This window comes from Cyclopterus lumpus, chromosome 25 (genome assembly GCF_009769545.1).
Source record: "Cyclopterus lumpus isolate fCycLum1 chromosome 25, fCycLum1.pri, whole genome shotgun sequence".
Taxonomy (NCBI): Eukaryota; Metazoa; Chordata; class Actinopteri; order Perciformes; family Cyclopteridae; genus Cyclopterus; species Cyclopterus lumpus.
In genome coordinates, this window is record NC_046990.1 from 9,431,826 (window position 1) to 9,441,233 (window position 9,408).

Below are 9,408 nucleotides of genomic sequence, written 5' to 3' on the forward strand. Positions count from 1 at the left end.
CTCTCAGAACCTTCCCCAGCGTGGTGTTGTGCAACATCTGGCTCGGGCTGTGTATTGATCTTGGTCTGGACAAGGGGGTATGAGTTTGTGTGTGTGTGTGTGTGTGTGTGTGGTGTTAAGTGCACAGGTCTTTTTTTAAGGTCCACCCCTTGTTTGTCCCAGTGAGCATTTACCGTCAAGTGGTGCTCTAACTTTCGAGGAGAGCGAGTGGTGGTCCCGGAGGAGATCAACCGGCCCAGAAACTGAATAATTCATCTGGGCCTCCTCAAAGCACCAGGAGTCTGGGATGATGAGAGGGTATAAAACACTCCTCTACCTTCAAAGACCTTCTACTTTCTCCCCAGTTTCTGTCTGCACTTCCTCCTTTTTATTTTTATCCACCTCTCTCCTCATGTCTTTGTTTTTTTTTCCACCTTTTGTGGCCCTGGCACACAAAGTGTATGCAACTGATATACAGATGATGATGATGCCCTGTATCTGGTGTCTTAACGCAATAATACCTCACCACCCTGATCACCTCCCTCCCCCAGCCCTCATCCCTCGATGCTGTGCCGTGACGGGGGCTCTTTGCGGGAAACTCTAGCATACCATCCTATCGGCATCGCATCTCGAGTTTCCCCAGTGGCACGGCCCGGCCGATGCGGGGCAGTGCTTTCTCATCCTCTTCGCATTTGCTTTCCCCCCCCCCTCCTCTTCCTCCAACCTCCACACCACCTCCCCTTCCCTCGCTTTCTGGAACTCTTCTCTCCTCTCAGGTTTCCCCTTTTTCCTCTAACTCGTGCTCTAACTAACGCAGAGGGAAATCAAGGTGGGGAAAGTGACAGCGAGGAATTTAATTAATGCAACGCGGGGTATTAACTTGATGTAGAAAGACATCCGTGTTGCAAATGAATCTGTCAGGTGGCGGCGTAATTGTCGGGGGCTGTATGAAGCTATCGTCCTTTGGCTAATTGACGCTGTATGCAACACATGTGGGTTTACTCAGGAACAGCTGTTAGGCTTCTTTTATAGAAAAGCACATACCTCACTTGCCGTTTCATGTTGAATACCTCAAATTATTTTAAATTCAGAAAAGATCCTGTATGTCGTTAATGTTGTTTTTGCTGATTAGCATAGTGACTAACCGCTATCGACAGTCCTGGGGAAGTTACTCGAAACGTGAAATCAAATATTTATTATTTACGGGAAAAAAGGCTGTGGCCTTACATTACTAACTCAACAGTAGAAGCCATTAGTACCTTACTTTCCGTTTCTCTGTCCTGCCCCACCCCCCACACATTATCTTGTATGTTTAATGTGTGGAAAGAGAAAATAAGACATGTTGGTTTAACAAGCAGCCAGCGTACAGTTTAGAGGATATTTAGCGTTTTAGCTCCGGGCAGGGGTCCACTGAAGTCAAATTGGTCTCAGGTAAGGGACCTAAAGAACTGGTCCCCCCAAGTTAGGAGCTTCGGCATCGCGCTAACAAGGCCAACCATTAAAAAAAAATAATCTGTTACAATAACTACAATGTCACATGGCCCCCCCCTCAAAGCCTGCAGCTTGTAGAGAGGGCACGACTCGATAATGCAAATCATTGGCTTGCTGTTTTTTTTGGAAAGTTGGCGGCGGTAGGCTTCCCGATGAGCACGTCGGTTCAAGCACACTGATTCGTCCCCGCGTCGAGTCCATCCAGGTCCAGTCACTGAGTAGACAAAATGAATATGGACTCCCCTTTCTAATCGCTCACCTTAAGACCCGTAGTGACCGAGCTTTTGAGGCAGTATAGCACCAAAGTTGTGGAATGCTCTGCCTGCACCCCGACGGTTTGCCCAGTCTGTGACGTCGTTTAAAAATCAGCTAAAGACATATCTGTTTACAATGGCGTATGGGTAAATGCTCGCTCTATGGCCTGCTTTTAATCAGTTTTTATTGTGTATTTTAATGTGCCTGTTTTGTGGGGAAAAACATCTCGTAATGTATTGGCCCCTTGTATGGTCATATTGTGTTACTGTTGTTTTTCTACTCCTGTCAAGCACTTTGTGACTTTATAAATACATTTGACTTACTTCTTTACTATCCAACTCCTGGTAAGACAGGAAACAAGCTGACAGACACTTTGGTTCAAACGTACAGGGACCCTTTCTTAAAAAGCATGTTGATCCCTGTGAGTCCATGAGCTTCATCCCCCGTAAGGAAGTCCGCCGTCACTCCTTCTGCGGACACAAAAAGACTTTCTTTCTTTCTTTCATCACTGTGACTGGGATAAGACTGTAGATGATGTCATGCAGTCGCATTGGAGTCAACAATGCACTGGGGCCAATATGGATTAAAAGACTCAATTCTGTGGCTCGACATAGTACGTCACCCCTTGTGCGCTGCTCATTTCTTGCAGTGTAATTGAAGCGGCCACAGATGATGTCATCTAAACACAAGACTTCCATTCAGAAGTTGTCTTGTCGCTGCCGTACGCGACCGGGTGGACCGGCCCCGTCACCATAACTCTAATAAATGGACTGGATACTTGGCCTTTTGCTGAGGAAATTGGCAGGTGTTTGATATTCACTGAAGGCTAACACCACCCCGCCCCGTTCCCTGTCTCTCAGACCCCCCCAAAAAGCTGTGTCTGAGTCTAAATTATAGACTACGAGACTTGGATCCCGTTAGGGATGAGTCATCTTGGAGAGACAGTGACGGAGGTCACTACCTCTAACCCATCCGCTCATGAGATTGATGACCTATCAGTCTGTTTATTGACACAAACAAAACCACTCATGTTTACTTATGCCAGGGCTCCCTCTCTCTCACTCTCACTGTCTCTTATAACCTGTGTGATGTCTCTCGCTCTGTCACTTTGTCCCCCTCTCTCTCTCTCTCTCTCTCTCTCTGTTGTGGTGGCCAAGGTTAGAGAGGCGCAATGAAAGTCGGAAAAGAGAGAGAGAAAGAGAGAGGGGAGGGGGGTCTAAACAAATCCCTGTTCTGCCAGGACGTCCTCCTGCCAAGGTTTGTCTCGGGCTGGGAGGGATGGAGTGAGGCGACGGGCAGGGTGATGTGAAGGTGGGGGGTGGGGGTGGGTGGGGGAGGATGGGGAATGACGTGATCCCCTTCAACCCGGCCAATAAAACAGAGTGGCCGGTGAGATCCGGATCCGTACGTGCTGTCAAATTCAATAAGGTAGTGCTTTAATGTTTTCTTTTAATCAACCAAATTGCATTACACACTGACTCCTCCGCGAGGCTCCACGGAGAAAACGGAGATGGGGGGGGACAGACGAGTTGGTGCTGAAGGTGTGTGTGGGGGGGGGGGGGGGCATTCCCAATACCGAGAGGGATTTTTTTGGAGACAATTATGTTGCATGTATGTGGCAGGATTTCTACTGTACTCTAAATCGCTCCTCCTCTGGTTTCCCCTTGAATGAGAGGAAGTACGAGTTGAGGGTCAGGCTGGGGACACACAAGGTGTACAGACGGACTACGTCATGCTGGTAATGAATGCCAGCTCAACTTTTAGAGCATCGGCCCCACATTAACAGGCAGAGCACTCTCCCCCCGCTGGACGGTGGTGTCTCTTATTGTGAGCAATGCCCTCGCCAGTGCCTTCCCCCAGCAACTTCCTCCTCATCATTTTCTCTTCCTCACCCTCACGACTTCGTCCCCCCCCCCCCCCCCCCCCCCCCCCTTCGCCACACACACACACACACACACACCACCACCCAATATGACTCACCCTTTTAGTGAAGGTACATCAGGAATGCTCTTCTAAACACTTCATCAAAACCTCTTTTTCCGTCGAGGAGGGGGGGAGCGTCTATCTGCCGTAGTAATCACCAGCTGCCCCCGGTCCACTAGAGTTACTGGGGTTTTAATTCTGATTGGGGTTTTACCGTTGGATGTTTCGTCCCACCTTGCATCAGGCAGAGCTGTTGTGGCCCGAGGGATTACAGCCCGCTGTCGGCCGCTCATCCGCGGACCGATGAAACTTCACAGGGAGCAGTAATCCACCGAAGAAGGGTGGCTTTGCTGCTCAGCTGCCTCAGCCACAACTTTTAAGCCAGCTGACATTCAACATAATGATCAGTCAGACGCGCCGAGAGTGTACACAGGGGAAAGGTTTCCCGGACACAATTAGACTACAGTGGGCTAAAAATGAATCACCACACACAATAGCATTGTGTAGTCCGTCTATCAATCTAATGGTAAGCTGTGAGTGGAGTGACTGGAAGAAAAGCCTCAGTCTCTGCTGTGATATTACGGCGGTTTATCCACAAAGCCTGGAAAGATGACCACAGTTACAATCTGATGCACAGTGTATAGTCTGCAGTTTGGTGTTTTTCGCAATTCACCCTGGTACGAGTCACTTACGGTAGGTACGCTATTAGGGGTGACCCACGTTTTTTTCCAATGTTCAAACAACACAGTCATTGCAACTTCAGAGGGACAATTAGAAATGTAATGTCATGTTCAGCTTGTGTCTAAACTAAAATACAAATGTCGGTATCTTTGCCCAATATGCCCCAAACACTTCTAGTAAAATACTGGTGAATGAACCGCTTGCCTGCAGGTTATTCATTGGCCAGGAGGCCTGCTTTAGTGTTAGGGTGGCCAATGGGTGGGTCATGATGAGGCATAATTCCTGGCCAATGAGCAAGCAGGAATGAGAGTAATTTGATGAGGTAACAATATTTAATATTTAGTGTTCATGTCATACGGAAGGGATTTTAAAAATTTGGAAATTGTCCGTGATTAGTCTCAAGTTGGGTGCATGCACTATGGTTCATAGTTCAGTTTTTAATCCTGAAGTGCACGAGTTCACGTCCATTTCTTTAGATGCTTAATTATTTAGTCTCAAAGTTTTTATAGATAAATGGATAGATGGATAGAAAGATACTTTATTCACCCCCAGTACAGACATAATACATTTGGTCAAATGTATGTCTGTACATGCACAGTGAGTAAAATAGAAACATATATGAATTTAATAACAACAATATATTCAATCTATAATAAGCTCTAACAGTCATTAACCTAGAAGCTACGACCTTCACCATGACTACATGCCATCACTGCAGCGCTGCTTTTCAGGATTCAACCAGACACTGAAAACAGCAGAAGAATGCAAACTGAAACAACAACAACAACAACAACATTCTGCATGACTCATGTTGAACTCGCCCCTAGGTCCCCGATGGGTGGATGACTTCAGCTGCAAAGTGACTTTGACTCAGTGAATCAGGAATCAGGTAACGGGATCAGGCTTCATTAGGTGACTTTAGCCGAGCTGGCAGACGGCCAGGTGAGCTGGACGCACAATTGACATTGATTTTTCAATAAGGGGGCCTGAAGCTGTCAGCCAACCAGGCTATGGTGATATCTTCTCTCGCGGGGATGGCCTCCTCCCGATGATGGCCTGACTGGCTCCGACCACAGGCCACCACACCGGCATCTATCTTCAGCTCCACACAGCACCTTGTCCGGCCCCCTGGTCCCGCCCCAGACCCCCGCACTGCTATTAAATAGGTATTATCCTGAAGTGCTGCTTAAGATATAAAAACAACATGGGCATGTCGACATGGGGCTGGCTGGTATGTTGATAAAAATGTTGTTTTCCTTGAAGTGCGTTTGTGTTTCGGTATTTATACATGGATGTTCAGTTATCTTATATTTTTATTGTTTACAAATTGGTTCCAGGTCTCAGTGGGGTGAATAAGGTTACCATCATGTTTTCCTGTCAATGTCATCCTTATTTATCTTGTCTGGTTCTCTGTTGGCTTTCTTTGACCCAGGCCTTCAGGGGCCCCAAGACCCGTAATGGTTTCCATCCATCAGGCCTCCCTCTCGCCTGCCTCAGCAATCAGTGCCTCTAAGACTACGGCCATCACAGCTTGCCCTCATCCTGAACCCCACAGCCAGCAGGGCATTATGCAGTAAAGGAGGAGGCTCAACCCACTGCATGACTCTTCTAAATTCAAATGTTAGATGTTAAGATGGCCTTGATGCGAGGAGGACAGCAGGAATGAAAGGGAGAGAAAATTAAATTAGAAGTCCCAGTGCGCAATAAAGATAGAGAGAGGGAACTCATTGTGAAATGGTCCATAACTCTTGTGTTGGTGAATTGCCCTAAAAGTTAGAGATTATACACAACGACATGAGATGGTGGCTTTATCCAGGCGGGCCTGAGTCATCCAAACAAAAGGCTTCTCTTTGTGCAAAGTGTAACTCCACGGGACAAAAACAGGATTGGTCAGACTGACGACTGGTAGGAGTCTGACGCTGGTGACTGTGGCTCAGTGGTGAGCAGGGTCGTCCTTCAATCAGAGGATTGGGGGGTTCGATCCCCGGCTCCGCTATGCGTCCTTGGGCAAGACACTTAACCCCAAATTGCTCTCGTAGCTGTGCCTACGGTGTGTGAATGTTAGTTACTGCTGATGTGCAGGTGGAACCTTAGCTCCTCCCATCGGCGTGTGAATGATGATAAGTAGTGTCAAAGTGCTTTGAGTGGTTGGAAGACTTAAAAAGCGCTATACAAGCACAGGTCCAAGTACAGGTAGATCCTTAGATTCACCCTGCTGTCGTGTTGTTGAGCATCAGATCCAATCAACTAATCACTTCAGATGCATGAATCTAAAATAAGTAATCATTTCATTTCCTTCAAAAGCCGTTGGTTTGAATGAATGACTCAATCTCAAGTAACAAGATTGTCTCTGCTAAACGCATTATAATATTCGGCCAACAAAAAGGGGCTTATTGGGTTTGTTTTGCCCGCAAAAGAATGAGTTCTAATTAAATGTCCAGGTGTTTACACACTGAAATGTTAAACCAGAAGATTATAAATCTTTCCCTCTGACAAGCACGTCCAGGTGAGCAGCACTTCATTGCGGAAATCCCTGTATCAACAAACGCCTGCTAATAAAACCTCCAGATTTAATTGGATATCGGGGGTATTAAAAAAAAAAAATCACCTGCACGCTTTTGGAACTATGTAACCGTCACGCATGAATCAAGCCACAGTTTAGCGCTTAAACTGGCCAGATTGAAATTCTTCTTTGAGCTTTATTGGAATTTGATTTGCCAAGATAAAGTTAAAGCCATTAATCTTGTTCTCCCCACGCGTCCCTTCTAATAGACTCACTTACACAGGCATACATGTCTCTTTGCTCCCAGTGAATGAGTGAGTGGGTATTTGAGGACAGAATATCACCATTCAAATATTTGCTGTCAAAAAAAAAAATCAAACATTGAATGAAACTGCCGCAGACGTTTGAAATGCAGACAAAAACCGCACAGCGGTAATCACTTTCACAGTTCTCAGCCCAAAGCAACGGGGCTGACGCAGCTTTCTGCACGTTTTCCACCAAAATGACTGACCTTATGGCTACTGTATGAATACTTTATCCAGGATCAGTGGCTGGAGAAGAATTAATAATAAAAAGATAACTCATAACTCCTTAATAATCTACATCTAGACCTTCGTCAAGTGACTTTATATCCATCAAAAGAAAAGAAAAAAAAGAGAGAAATATCACTTTTATTTATCCCCGTGGGGAAATTCTTCTCTGCATTTGACCCATCCTTAGTTATTAAGGAGCAGTGGGCTGCAGGGGAAAATACTTTGGAGTGTTGTGAGCAGACTTTGGCGTTTGACTCTGCTCAGCCATCTCTCCAAAATTGCTTCTCATCGCATCTTGTACATGTAGACCCCTTTAACATCTGTCAACGTCTATTACCCATGGCTTTCCCCTGCATCTACATTAGTGCCACCACCACCGTGGCTGCGACAAACATACGCACCCCCTCCCCTACCCAGTTTCCCCAGTGTCTGCCACACAAGTCACATGTAAAAGTGCATCAAATTGGAGTCTGCCAGATCGCTCTGCCACTTTTCGCCTCGCCTCCGTCTTATTACATGCACATTTCTCATACTTGTGTTCCGAAACGGTCTACATTTTTTTGCAGCAATTAAAGCATTTCTCTCATTCCCTCTTCCTTTCTTCTCCGTCCTTTTGGCAAGAGGCACGGCCATGTTGGTCAGGTCGTCTCAGTGTTCGTGGGCCAAAGCTGACACAACCAATTGGAGGAGGCGACCGTGATCTGACAAATAAAAGGAACCCGGGGATTACAGCGAGGAGGACGTCTGGGCTTCGAGGAGCAGTGAGAATCACACAGGGCGTGCCATTGTTTCTCAACCACCGATCGTTTTTTTGGCAGCTGTCGGGTCTTTTCTTTTCCGAAAACCAAAGAACCGTCCTGCTCTGGCAAAAAAAAAACTCAAAAAAAAGAGACAGAGAGGTTGCAGTGAAAAATAAGAAGCATTCTTGAGGGCTGTTGGTGTGTTGCATTGAACTGGAATATAAACCCTCTCTTCTAGAGCGAAAGGGTGACGGTGAGGGGAGAAGAGGAGAGCTCTGACGTGTGCTGGGGATGCTCTCTGTGAAAATGATGAGTCACTCACACTCACCTGCACATGTACTTGATGTATAACACATATGAATATGATAGGTTGGTTGCAGCCTCATTTACAACACTGGGATCGCCGTGTCCGATTGTAGTCCAGTGTAGCCGATTGTAGTCCGGTGCAGGCCGTGTTTCCATTGGCCCTCGTATTAAATTAAAATGCCCACACAGAATTCTGAAAAACAAACAAATGAGAGCACATTTTCCACTGCCACCTTTGTTTCTTAGCGTCTGTGTTGTGCTAAAGTGGTTGGTGGAATTCTGCTACTTTATTTCACCTACATGTTTGTTGCTTCATCACCTCACCTCCCAGTAATCAGCCAGTAGCTCCTTTCAGACATGCATGATCATCTGTTGCTAAAAACGATGAAATCACTTCAAATGAATAGCTTGTAATTTTGGGAAATACGCTTATTTGCATTCTTGCCTTAAGTAAGATGAGAAGATATATATCACTCTTGTGTCTTATGTACGTTTGGAGCAGTTAGCAGCAAAGGGTTATGTGTCGGATTATTTCTTGGTTGGGCGCAGAGACTCGCTGGATTCTTTAATGGTTAGAGAAGAATGTTGCTATTCTGGACCAAGAAATAGCCCACACAGGGCAAGTATCCATATTCCCAGGGTCCTATGTTCCCCAGGGTCCTATATTCCAAAGGTCTTATGTTCCTAGGGTCCTATATTATCAGGGTCCTATGTTCCCCAGGGTCCTATATTCCAAAGGTCTTATGTTCCTAGGGTCCTATATTATCAGGGTCCTATGTTCCCCAGGGTCTCCTATATTCCAAAGGTCTTATGTTCCTAGGGTCCTATATTAATCAGGGTCCTATGTTCCCCAGGGTGCTATATTCCAAAGGTATTCTGTTCCTAGGGTCCTATATTATCAGGGTCCTATGTTCCCCAGGGTCCTATATTCCAAAGGTCTTATGTTCCTAGGGTCCTATATTATCAGGGTCCTATGTTCCCCAGGGTCCTATATTCC